Genomic DNA, 13301 nt, shown 5'->3' on the forward strand with positions numbered 1-13301 from the left:
CAGGGCCTGCATTTAAACAGAAATGCTAATCGCAAGCTAGTCTTACCAGTTGTTTGTTAGTAATAAGTTCTTAAGAGCCTAAGCCCTTTCTTTTCAATTCCAGCCTGTATTTTTGACCCTTTGTTGGGCAAAGCTTCTTTAGTGAAGTGAAGAAAAGCCCTGTAGCTCAGAGGTGGGATGACTAGATACCAGTCCTGTCTCTGTTTCCTAAAAGGTCTCCTAAAAGGGTCACACGGCTCTCAGTCTGTTTGCTCATCTGTCATATGGAGGATAAGAGAGTATCTTCTTCTTATCTTAAGAGTTTCAGGAGTAATAAGTTATCCTGGGAGGAGCAGAAAAGGAAAGACATTATTCGAGCAGACATTATCCTCCATCAGAGATAAGTGTTGAAATCTCTGTTATTAACACAGTTTAAGAATTAATCACAGCACTTGAGAACAGAGCACTTGCACTGGACTCTGTTGCCTGCGGGTAGGTGGCCCAGGTAGGAGGGCAGGGCTTACGGAAACTGACAAGTCTTGCAGCTGAACTCCAACATGATGACCTCAGTGGGGTTCTGGCACGAGGCTGGCTGTCGCCAAGTTGCTCTCTTCAGCTCCCAACCGACTGTCGTTTGATTGGTCCCACCCCATCCTGCTAGGAGCCTGTTTCCTAGGTTGGATTTTTGTTGAAGAGACCACACAGGGCAGAGAAAGGTTAAAATCCCTCCTGACTTTTTTCACTAATAATCCTGAGAATGCCACCTCAGCAGTTATAGGGGAAAACATGACTATCTCCTGGCTTCTCAGTACAGACAGTGGAGCATTAGATTTGAATCTTAGGACTTTGAACAGTATGGTTGTCTCAGGTTTACATTTTTTCTCCTGCCTTCTCATTTTCCACCTTTATACTTTCTTTTTTGCTTATGTTTGAAAGGCCACAGGAGGTTAATTAGTTGACGGGGGTAACCTGTTCCAAAAGAATTGCAGGTAATGGTTTCTCTGTGATCCTTAGTCATTCTGGTTCTCTGATAACCTGTTTTTCTGATAACAGAAAGTAATCACCGCATACACTTAGGTGAAAGGCCTGAGAGTGAATTTTCTAGAGACTGTGGATGACCCATTTATTTCAGTTTAAATAATTTCTGTTGATCTACAAGTTTCATCGAGTCTTTTCTGTGTTAATCTCCATTCTCTTCTTAAGCCCACTCATTCAGAGAACTTTAAAATTTCAGATCCTGCATTTCTATTCTAAAATTTCCTTCCCCCCTCCCTGTCCGCCCCCCCACCACCACCCCTCCCCCGCCACCACCAATTTCTCTGCTTTTAATAGCTGTTACAATAGCTGCTTTAATGTCCTTGTTTGATAATCCCAGCATCTGGGTCATCTTAGTGTTGCCTCTGTGGATTTGTTGTTGTTTCCTAACTCTTGCAGACGGTTTACTTCTTTCAGTTCTTCGTGTAATTCGGGCTTGTGTCCTTGGCATGGATGCGTGTGAATGTTATGTTATAGAGACTGCCCCATTGCTGTGTTTGTTTCAGCAGGCAGGCGCCCTGGGCAGACTTGAGTTGCACGTTCCGTCTCACGTGCAGCGGGTAGCTGTGCACGGCTCAGTCCGGTCCTTTTGTCCTTAGCGGAGGTCCTTGGATTCTGCCCTGTGCAGCTGTGGTTCAGGGTCAGCTGGAGTCCGGGCAGAGCATCAAGCAGAACCTGGGCTCCATGTCTGGCTGTCTTCTTCTTGGTGTCTGCGGCTGCCCTGGTCTCCGTGTCCTCCGGTTCCCATGAACAGAAAGCCTTGGGTTTGATTTTTAATTGGAACTTCAGCTGGACAGCCCTCAAGTCAAAGCTCCAAAAGTGGGGAATTCATGCCCTGCCAGTCCTTATTAAAGTGTTTTGGGACAGAGGTGATACACATTTAAGAGAGTTTTGTTGTTGCGTGAAATGACTCGTGTATTATAGGTCAGCAGCATTTCAGGTGGTGGTGCTTCTCCTGGCCCTTCAGTCCCTTCAGGCTTCTGATGCTGGCTGTACTGTGACAGCGGAAATAGTGCTGTAGGTCCGCACATTACAGCACCAGCTACATCTTCATGCAGAAGCACAGGGCGAGTGGCCCACAGGCCGTCTCTTCACCCTGGTTTTGCCGCAGAAGGAGCAGTGTGCTTGGTGTGCTGGCTGGTTGCAACTTCACCATTCTCCTGACGGAGTTATTAATACTATAATGCGTCCTGTGTTTACCCACGATTCTGACCTTGATGCCTTTAGTCATGTCACCGCAACCTAGGTCTGAGCCCAAGAGTAAGAGAACTTTACGTTCAGCAATCAAGTGAGGATGGACTGATGGTTTCCTTTCTGTGGCTTGTTGGTTATCTCAGGTGGACTCAATGTGTTCACTTCAGCCAGCTTTGCTGCCTTGGGCCAGTTTCTTCTCCTTTGCTGACTCCTTTTCTTCTCTGGGAGATGAGGCAGTTGGACTCCCTGATCTGTAAGGGTCCTTTTATACTCTTTTCCTAGACAGATAGCACATACACGCAGAACCACCACCATTAGCACCAACAGTAACAGCACAAAGCACCAGAAGAAATGCCTCGGGGAAGTGGCCTGGCAAGATCTGTCAGGGCGGAAAGGCTCTGAAGAGGCAGCGCTGAAGAGTTGGAGGATGTTTACAGTTATCCTTTGTTTCTGGGGACAGAGGACCAGTACACCGAGGATGGAAGAAGTAAGTGACATTCAGGAGCAAAGGAAAGAAATCACTTGCCCTTAGAAATAAGGAGAGAGTCTGTGTCAATGGAAAACAAATGAGGATCATCTGGAGTTCCTGTTTGCTTGCTTTTTGGCAGGGTATTCCATCCTGTTTTGAAGAGACGGGCTCCTAGGCTTTATTAATACGCCAGCAGGTTTGGCTGGAGGTGGGGGCAGCGGCTTCAGTAGAGGCGCTGCTGCCACTGTTAGGGCTGCAGAGACCATGGTGGTGACAGACCAGATTTATGTGGCCATTTCTTGGAGTTTAAAATGTTTATGTAGGAAAGGTTCTAGGCTATGCAAAGGAAGGGATGTGTATGTGTGTAAAAAGGGTGGAGGGGGCAGGACAGAAGGTCTGTGGGCCAGTCCTGCTGTTTGAATAGCAACCACACTTAATCTGCTTAGATTGATTCTTTTTTTGAAGCCCGCCCACCCAAGCCATCCTTCAGGTGCTGCCCTTAATACAGGTCCTTTTTCTTCTTCTTTTCTAGCTGTGTTCATTGCTTATCAATAATTCTCTCTTAGGTCTTATTGGCTTGAGACTTCAAGCCTTCATCTTTTTAAAGGCCATTTGGGAAAAGCTATCATTTTATTACTTCTCCATCTTTATTCTAGCCTTTCTCCCCAGGAGGATGGAGGTACAGGCAGATTCTGTATATTTGAATGTGTTATGGGGTTGGTAATAGAGGTATGGAAATTGGATTAAAGGGGACCTAGCAACAGAAGAAGGCAATGGCACCCCACTCCAGTACTTTTGCCTAGAAAATCCCATGGACGGAGGAGCCTGGTAGGCTGCAATCCACGGGGTCGCTAGAGTCGGGCACGACTGAGCGACTTCACTTTTCTTTTCACTTTCATGCATTGGAGAAGGAAATGGCAACCCACTCCAGTGTTCTTGCCTGGAGAATCCCAGGGACGGGAAGCCTGGTGGGCTGCCGTCTAAGGGGTCGCACAGAGTTGGACACAACTAAAATGACGCAGCAGCAGCAGCAGCAACCTTGCAGGGAGGTCACAGGGTGGTCTGTGGGGGTATGCAAGGGAGGGGTGGGCAGCTGTGATGAAAGGAGGTGCCATGGGTGCAGGACCACGTACGGAAACCTCTAAGCTTGCCACTAGCTTAGAAGCCATCTTTCCATTCTTTCTTAAGACCGGGATAGACAGATGTTTAACCCAGATCTTCCACCTTCATTTACTCTTCTCCAGAGTTGGGGTAAGATTCAGTGGGTTAGGAGGCTTTTCAGCTCTCTTGTAGAAGGTTTGTTACAAAACTGGGGGTAAAGTTTGCAGGCAGAGAGGCTCTATTTTTTAAATTTTGTTTTATTTTCTATTTGGCTGCCCTGGGTCTTGGCTGCTGCACGGACTTTCTCTAGTTGTGAGTAGGGGCAGCTCGCTAGTTTTGGTGCCCAGCCTTCTCCTTGCAGTGGCTTCTCTTCGTGGAGCATGGGCCCTAGGACACATGGGCTTCAGTAGCTCAGTGGGCGGGCTCAGTAGTTGCTGCGCGTGGGCTTACTGGCCCCGAGGCATGTAGGATCAAGCCCATGTCCCCCGCATTGGCAGGCCGATTCTTAACCACTGGGCCACCAGGAAAGTTCAAGAGGCTCTCTTTTTGTTCTGATTGATATTGGCTGGTTCAGGGCTGTTTTGAGAACCAAGTCTAGAAGGTACTCCAATGAGAGTCAGCATGGTGACATGACTTTTGTAATTGGACAGTCTTGGATTTAAAGTCTCTGTCACTCACAACTAAGATGTTGGACAAGTCACTTGTCTTGTTGAAATTTAGATTCTTTGTCTATAAGGGAGTAACATTATTGTGGTATTGTCTGGTGTAAAACATAAAACATATTGTCCAGGGTGTGGTGGATACTCCACAGATGTTTGGGTTTTTTTCCTTGCCCATATTCCAGAACATCTGATTTTTAGTGGAATCCCAGCTTCAGCCCTAAGCAGTTATGTGACTCACTCTTTCCAAGTTTAGTTTCCTTCCTTAAAATGAGGGCATTGAACTAGATTTCTGAGATCCCTTCTGGATGTAAGCTGTCATATGAATGTTTAGACCATTGGGGAATGTATAGGTTTGTTAATTTCAGGAATGACAGTGTAGTCTTGGGACCATGCCATCCGATAGGAAAGGGGAAGTTTCCAGAGCCAGATGCCCCCTCTTCCCTGAGGAGGGAGACAGGCTCAGCCCAGTCTTGTGCGATTCACATTTTACCTCTCTCTGCCTTCTATTTATATTCTCTCCAGGTCAAGAGGCAGCTGCCATTGCAGTATAGTGCGTGACCGTGTCCACGACAGCAAGCATTGGGGGAGCAGGCAGAAGCATTGACAGGAAACTTCAGTCCCCTAAATGGTAAGTGTGCCACAGTGTGCTCAGCCACACTGGGGCGAGGATGGTAAGTGTGACACAGTGTGCGCAGCCACGCAGGGCGAGGAGTAGTTTCTGTAGTCTCTACAGTTTTTCCACCATTGCGAGAGAGGGAGGTATTTATTGATGATCCCTTCTGAACCAGGTACTGTGCTAAGCACCTCACATGTTTTCTCACTCAGTCTACCAGCCAGTCTACCATTTACTGAACACTTACTATATGAGAGACATTATATCCCTTAATATTTACACCAAAGTGTGAGGTAAGTGTTGTTATTTTCACCACAAACAAATGAGCTTTGAGAGGTTTAAATAACTTCTCTATGTTTATACAAGTGGCCGATGGCAGAACTAGATTTTAAACCTGGTTATTTTCATTTCACTAAGTTTCTCTTCTGAGCACGTCACTTTTTGGTTGAGGGAGTGTCTGCCAGCTAGTTCCTTCCTAGCCCTTTCTGGATTCTGTGTGCCAGTGTTTTATTAGTGGTGTTGAATAAGGAAGTGAGGGTACTGACGAAACAGAAGACGCCTGAGCAGAGTGGCCAGAGGACCTCATGGTCTTGGTCCCTATGGTAGCTGTGGACTCATTAGAGTAGGGTTCTCTGGAAGGTGGGGCAATGGGGCAGCCAGAGGGTGAGTCTGGGAAATGGGTTCTACGCATAGGAGTGGCTGGACATAGGAAAGGAATCTTTCGTGAGACTTCTCAGTCTCACGGGAGCTCCTGGAAGCAGGCACAGTTATGGACAGGACAGGCTCTTCTTGAGAGAGTGGGAAACTTGAAGACAAATTCTTGATCTGTTAATTGGTTCAGGATTCTTGTTCTGTTCCTTTCCCTGGAGCGTTTTTCCTACCTCAGGGAACTGGGTAGGTAATGAAATTCATTTTTGGTTGGGTGGAGTGGCAGTCAGTACTCATTTGTTCATTGATCTTTCTGAGGGTGCTTTAGTCTCTCTTTATTGGAGCACCCTTTTTTTTTTTTTTTAATATACTTGGTGAATTTGGGAGGGGGGAGTAATCATTTTCATCAATAAAATTTATTACACGTATCTCTCATACATACTTTGCCATATACTGCGCTTATGTCCTGAGGGTACCACTTACCGCATGCCTAGAGCTAAGTATTCAGCATTGAACAAAACAGAAAAAAATTCTTGTTCTCAGGGAATATACTCTAACGGGTCAAAACATTAAAAAAGTGAATAGTTAGATACAGTAAATAAGTAACACCTACATGTGATAGGTGCGCAGAAGAACAAGAGCGGGCTAAGGTGGCAGTTGGAACTGATGAGGAGCGGAGAGACTGTTACTTTCTGCAGGTCATCTGGAAAGGTCTCTGATGAGGTGATACTTTAAAGCCAAGATCTGAAAGAAGTGAGAAACACACCCAAGGAATTACATGGGAGAAGAGCATTCCAGGCGGAGGGAAGAGCAGATGGAGAAGCCCTGAGACACAAGCGTGAGTGTGCCTGTCGCAGGACCAGCGGGGCTGGAGAGGAGTAGCTGGGAGAGCGTGTAGGGACCGGAGCAGAGCAGAGCTGGCTGCAGCTCACCCCGGGCCCGAGAGCTGGGGAAGGGCCTTTGCACTCAGGGCATTTTATTCTGAGATAGGAGCCACTGAGGAGTGGACAGCAGAAGAGAGACATGACTGGACTTGTTTGTTTTTTGTTTTTCTTTTTAATAAATGCTTATCTATTTGGCTGTGCCAGGTCTTAGTTGTAGCACTCAGGGTCTTTTTTGATTGTGAATGTAGGATCTTCAGTGGCGGCATGTGAGCTCTAGTTCCTGGATCAAACCTGGGCCCTCTGCATTGGGAGCGCAGAATCTTAGCCACTGGACAACCATGGAAGTCCTGACTTAGGTTTTAAAAGGCTTACTCTGTTCCCGCTGGGGAATAGACTGTGGAGGATGGGGGGAAATGGGCAATGGCGGAAGCAAGGAGACAGGTAGGAAGCTTCTGCCTCTGTCTCAGTCGTCAGGACAGGGATGAGGGTGGCAGTGCTGCGTGGCCAGAAAGGAATGGATTCTGGATGTCGTTTGAAGGCAGAGTCAAGTTCTGACTGTCGCTGTAGATATGTTTGATTTATCTGGAGTTAACCCTTAGGTCACATGGGCTTGAGAGTATCATTAGAAACTTGACAGTGATCCCTGGTAGAATTCTAAAACAGATTAAGCAAAGGATAAGAGCAGAGAGAGGACCCTGCAAGTCACTAACTCATACGAACTGATAATTTTTTTTTTCCTTTAGGTTTTGCCATGATTTTGTGTAAATTGTAAAATCAGCACAAGTTTTTTATTGAAGTATTAGGGGGGTGGGAAATCACACCATCCAGGGATAATTAACCATATATCCAGCACTTTGATGTATATCAGGGCAGTTCATTTTTTGAAAAGGCTCCTAGGCTGGACTGGGGGTTCAGAAATGTGCTAAAAACGTAATGTGTCTAAAGTGCTGAAATTAGGTATTTAACATTTTCTCATGTGACCCCAAGACAGAATTTGGGGCCAGCTTGCATGTAGGTGATGTGCAAGTACTGGTTAATAGATTGATGTTTATTTAGAGGGGTTGTTTTTAATGGCGTTCTGGAGGGCTTTTCTTGGTTATATTTTATTTAACAATTTAAAAATCAATTTGGATGAAGATACAGAAAAGATAAACAGTGAATGCTTATAAATTGGAAGGTGTAGAAAATATTTAGACAGTTGAAACTATTGATCGAAACTGACTTTCAGGTTGAAATTTAAAAAAAAAGGTAAATAATGTAACTGTAAGATGGATCAGGTCAACCAGAAATATTAAATGGAAAACTCCAGAAATAAACGGAGGCTTTCCTGATGGCTCAGCAGGTAAAGAATCTGCCTGCAGTGCAGGAGACGCCAGAGAAGCAGGGTTGATCCCTGGGTCAGGAAGATCCTCTGAAGGAGGTAATGGCAACCCATTCTGGTATTCTTGCCTGAAAAATTCCATGGACAGAGTGCCTGGTGGGCTGTAGTCCAAAGGGTCACAAAGAGTTGGACACTGCACAGAAATAAAGAATTTATAACTTTGAGTTGCCTGCTGTTCTGAGTAATGTGAATGAATCCTTGACCCAGCCTTTATCCAGCTGACTCTTGAACAGTGCAGGCTTGAGCTGTATGGGTCCATTTTTATGTGGATGCTTTTCTATAGTAAATACTGCAGTACAGCATGGGCTGCAGTTGGTTGAATCCATAGACCCAGAACCCAGGATGCAGAGGAGCTGAATATATGGAGGGCCAACTGTAAGTTACACACAGATTTTTGAGTGCTTAGAAGGTCGTTGCCCCTAACCCGTGTTGTTCCAGGTTCAAGTGTATAGGAAAGACATAGTACATATAGGGTTTGGTGCTGGGTGTGGTTTCAGGCGTCCACCAGGGGTCTTGAAACATACCACTTGTGCATAAGAGGGGAATTTTGTATCTACAAGTTTTAGGGCTGTGCACTTTTGTTGGAGGAGGGGCTGTCTGAACAGACTTCAGAAAACTGCAGTGAGAGATTACCAACTATCAGAATGGGGCAGGGGAGGCTTGGAAGAAAGAGGCAGAGGGAAAGGGGAGAATTCTACATGTGCTCCTCAAACATTACCACTCTAGCCTCTGCGCTTGCTGTGAGATTGCAGGGGCTTCTGTGCTGCGCCAGCGATGCCAGTTCACCTGCCCTGCTGCTCCCCTGCGCCTGGCATGTCAGTACTGCCGAGTCACTTAAAGTCCCCAAGTGCATCATTGTTTTACTCGCCTGCCCTCCCTCCCTTCCTCTCTGTAAATGATTGCTTTATACCTTTTTTGTACCGCTGTTCAAACTGCTAGAAAGACAGCAGTAAAAAAGAGGTCCACCCCCCAAAAAACCCCAAACCATGTTCCTGACCTCGTAGATCATACGATCTAGTAAAGAGACAGTAAGCAAATACACAAAGAATTAAGTGGTAAAATGTACTGAGAAGAAACAGGTAGAGTATCTTGCCATAGAGCTGTCTGAAGATGAAATGAGTTGCCTTGGGAGGAAATGAGTATCCTTCCTGTCATTAGAATTGTTTGAATAGGAGCTGAATGACTACTCGCTAGATAATTTCTTCATTGAGTGGGAGGTTGGATCAGATGATCTCTAAATCCTATCCAACCCGGAAAATGTCTATATGCTAGTTGGGCTCCCAACCCCAAGGTTTGCATGTCTAAAATATGCATATCTAAATCTAAAATCCAAAAATGCCTGTCTAAAATGAATTTATGATTCTGGGAAAAATAATTAAGTTCAGTAATTAAATAGAAACACTCAAGAAGTGATGGCGAGATGTGGATAGCCGAAGGTTTTAAGACGGGCAACCAGGAATTGTCAGGAGGAAGCTGCTTTAAAATAGTTCTCCCATTTTCCTTTAGATCAGGGACTTGCAAACTGGTCCACAGGCCCACTGCCTGTTTTTGTAGGTAAAGTTTAGTTGAAACACAGATTCATCATTTGCTTATGTACTGTGTATGGCTGCTTCACACTGCGATGGCAGTTGAGTAGTTGGACAGAGACCTTAGGGCTTACAAAGCCTAAAATACTTGTTGTCAAGCTAAGTCATATACTTATATGGATACCATCAAACTTGAAAGAAAAAATTTGCAGATCCTCTACTTTAAATGACTGTTGGGAACAGGAAGTGAATCATGGCAGCTGTGTTGGGGGAAAGGGCAGGCCAAGTTTGACTATGTACTATTTCAGACCTTCCTGGCCCACCAGGACAGGAAAAAGAGCCAGCTTCCAGAATGCTCGATAGAGCCCCTTGGAACTAGGTTCAAAACCTTTGGCAGAAAGGGGCTCATGAGAGACAGTTGGTGGGGCATCTTGCTAGTATGAGTTGGAGCTGAGGGAGACACTGGTGGGGAGGGGGAAGTTGGCATTCAAGACTGGTCTCCCTGTCCTGTTCCTCACTTTCCCATGATTTCTGAGGCTTAATATACATAATTTCCTTCCCAGACCCACACCCTTGGGCACAATTAATTGCTTCTTCTAAGCTCCCAGCACACTTATCAGGTGGTGAAATGTATTAAGTGGGAAAAAAAAAAAAAAACAGGAAAAGAGAACAAGGATCCAGAAGAGTGGGTGCTGTGTTTTGTGAGATGGTCAGGGAGGCCTCTTTATTCTTTTTTTATAGTTAGGTCTAGTTTTCTGATTCCTTAAAGGCAGGGGTTGAGTTTTAACCATCTCTCTCTAGCACTTGGCTAGATGGTGGGTTCATCATGGATGTTCCATAGATGTCTCCAAAATAAATGAATTTTAACTGGAGACACATACTTGATGGGGAATGCAGTAGGACTGGAAGGAAAGGCATCTGTCTCTTCCCTTTGTGGATGGTCCTGGAAGAGTAAAGCATCTCTTTCTCTGGCTATTTGTAGGGCTGAAAGGTCAGAGATAAGTGACACTAACCCCATTTTCAGTCCATTTCCTTGTTTTCCCAGGGTGGAGGGCTGATGTTAGTGAGTTGCTCTTTTTAGGAGGATTCTTCCTAGTGAAATTTCAGCAATATGTGAACCGTGAACTTCCTGATGTTCAAGCTGGTTTTAGAAAAGGCAGAGGAACCAGAGATCAAATTGCCAACATCCGCTGGATCGTCGAAAAAGCAAGAGTTCCAGAAAAACATCTATTTCTGCTTTATTGACTATGCCAAAGCCTTTGACTGTGTGGATAACAATAAACTGTGGACAATTCTGAAAGAGATGGGAATACCAGTCCACCTGACCTGCCTCTTGAGAAATTTGTATCAGGTCAGGAAGCAACAGTTAGAACTGGACATGGAACAACAGACTGGTTCCAAATAGGAAAAGGAGTTCGTCAAGGCTGTATATTGTCACCCTGTTTATTTAACTTATATGCAGAGTACATCATGAGAAACGCTGGACTGGAAGAAGCACAAGCTGGAATCAAGATTGCCGGGAGAAATATCAATAACCTCAGATATGCAGATGACACCACCCTTACGGCAGAAAGTGAAGAGGAACTAAAAAGCCTCTTGATGAAAGTGAAAGTGAAGAGTGAAAAGGCTGGCTTAAAGCTCAACGTTCAGAAAACTAAGATCATGGCATCCGGTCCCATCACTTCATTGGAAATAGATGGGGAAACAGTGGAAACAGTGTCAGACTTTTTTTTTCTGGGCTCCAAAAACACTACAGATGGTGATCGCAGCCATGAAATTAAAAGACGCTTACTCCTTGGAAGGAAAGTTATGACCAACCTAGATAGCATATTCAAAAGCAGAGACATTACTTTGCCAGCAAAGGTTCGTCTAGTCAAGGCTATGGTTTTTCCAGTGGTCATGCATGGATGTGAGAGTTGGACTGTGAAGAAGGCTGAGCGCCAAAGAATTGATGCTTTTGAACTGTGGTGTTGGAGAAGACTCTTGAGAGTCCCTTGGACTGCAAGGAGATCCAACCAGTCCATTCTGAAGGAGATCAGCCCTGGGATTTCTTTGGAAGGAATGATGCTGAAGCTGAAACTCCAGTACTTTGGCCACCTCATGTGAAGAGTTGACTCATTGGAAAAGACTCTGATGCTGGGAGGGATTGGGGGCAGGAGGAGAAGGGGACGACAGAGGATGAGATGGCTGGATGGCATCACTGACTCGATGGACGTGAGTCTGGGTGAACTCCAGGAGTTGGTGATGGACAGGGAGGCCTAGAATGCTGCGATTCATGGGGTCGCAAAGATTTGGACATGACTGAGTGACTGATCTGATCTGATCTGATGCATAGGACTTTCCCAAAGAGCTTTTGCTGACCTTAACCTTTGCTGTGAGGTAGGTGGGGTTGATAAGGCATGGAGAAGAAAAATGAGTCTGCCAAAGAGGGTAGCATTCTAAAAGGAATGTGGTCTTTGGAACTTGGGTTCACCATCTAGCTGTCCTGCTTACTAGCTGTGTGACCTTGGGCAGGTTTGAGGGTCCCTATTCCAAAAGGTTACTGTGTAAGCTGAGTGGTTAGTGTTAGCTGCTGGGCTGTGTCCAACTCTTTGCAACCCCATAGACTGTAGCGGGCCAGGCTCTTCTGTCCACGGTATTCTTCAGGCAAGAATACTGGAGTGGGTTGCCATTCCCTTCTCCAGGGGATCTTCCAGACCCAGGGATTGACCCAGGGTCTCCAGCCCTGCACGCAGATTCTTTACCATCTGAGCCACAAGTAATAGTAATAGCTACTATTTGTTGTACTTGTGTGGGAGGCATTCTGCTAAGTGCTAAGTGCATTCCATGCCAGGGGATTACCATATTGTCTTTGGATGGATGAAAAAACATCAGAGAACTAATTTATTCAAGTAGATAGATTAGGGATTCCTAGAGAAAGCCTGTATGCTGCTGCTGCTGCTGCTAAGTCACTTCAGTTGTGTCTGACTCTCTGCGACCCCATTGACGGCAGCCCACCAGGCTCTGCCGTCCCTGGGATTCTCCAGGCAAGAACACTGGAGTGGGCTGCCATTTCCTTCTCCAATGCATGAAAGTGAAAAGTGAAAGTGAAGTCACTCAGTCATGTCTGAGTCTTAGTGACCCATATAGTAACTACTTAATATATAGTTGTGCTCAGTTTGAGACTGTCCTGTATTTGTTCCCTTTGTATCTGTTACTGGTCTGTATATAATCAGAACTCCTCACTTTGTAAAAATGCTGAAGAATTTGTAGGGAAGTGATTTAACCCAGTGCGAAGAGTTCTGGGTAGAGTCAGGAGACTAAAGTCCTTGATTTTGCTAAGTTGCTGGAGAGATCTCGAGTCTCAGTTCTTTCATTTTTAAAATTAGAGGATTAGGCCAAACAAGCAGTTTTATTTTAAATAAAAGCGGTAGAACTCTTTCGTTACAGTCATGTGGGGGAAGCCCAATATGTTAGGACCTTCCCTGATAGCTCAGTTGGTAAAGAGGAGTCTTACCAACTCCTACCATTGCGGGAGTCCTGCGATGCAGGAGACCCTGGTTTGATTCCTGGGTCTGGAAGATCTGCTGGAGAAGGGATAGGCTACCCACTCCAGTATTCTTGGGCTTCCCTGGTGGCTCAGCTGGTAAAGAATCTGCCTGCAATGTGGAAGACCTGGGTTCAATCCCTGGGTTGGGAAGATCCCCTGGAGAAGGAAAAGGCTACCCACTCCAGTATTCTGGCCTGGAGAATTGCACGGACTGTGTAGTCTATGGGGTTTCGAAGAGTCGGGCACAACTGAGCGACTTTCACTTTCACTTTCAATATGT

The 13301-nt window shown here is 45.5% G+C and overlaps 1 protein-coding gene across 6 annotated transcripts in view; it reads left to right on the plus strand.

The window, feature by feature from the left end:
• LUZP1 (leucine zipper protein 1) overlaps positions 1–13301 on the plus strand; it is a 102799-nt gene that overhangs the window by 67176 nt on the left and 22322 nt on the right. For 3 of the 6 annotated variants that reach the window (XM_005203159.4, NM_001205828.1, XM_059874417.1), the window contains one exon: positions 4963–5068. The gene's annotated coding sequence lies outside the window, so the exon portion shown is untranslated. Of the gene's footprint in view, positions 1–2490; positions 2696–4962; positions 5069–6323; positions 6540–13301 lie in introns of all 6 variants that reach the window. The other 3 variants (XM_025001504.2, XM_005203156.5, XM_005203158.5) reach the window with 3 other exon arrangements.

This window comes from Bos taurus, chromosome 2 (genome assembly GCF_002263795.3).
Source record: "Bos taurus isolate L1 Dominette 01449 registration number 42190680 breed Hereford chromosome 2, ARS-UCD2.0, whole genome shotgun sequence".
In the NCBI taxonomy this organism is placed as follows: domain Eukaryota; kingdom Metazoa; phylum Chordata; class Mammalia; order Artiodactyla; family Bovidae; genus Bos; species Bos taurus.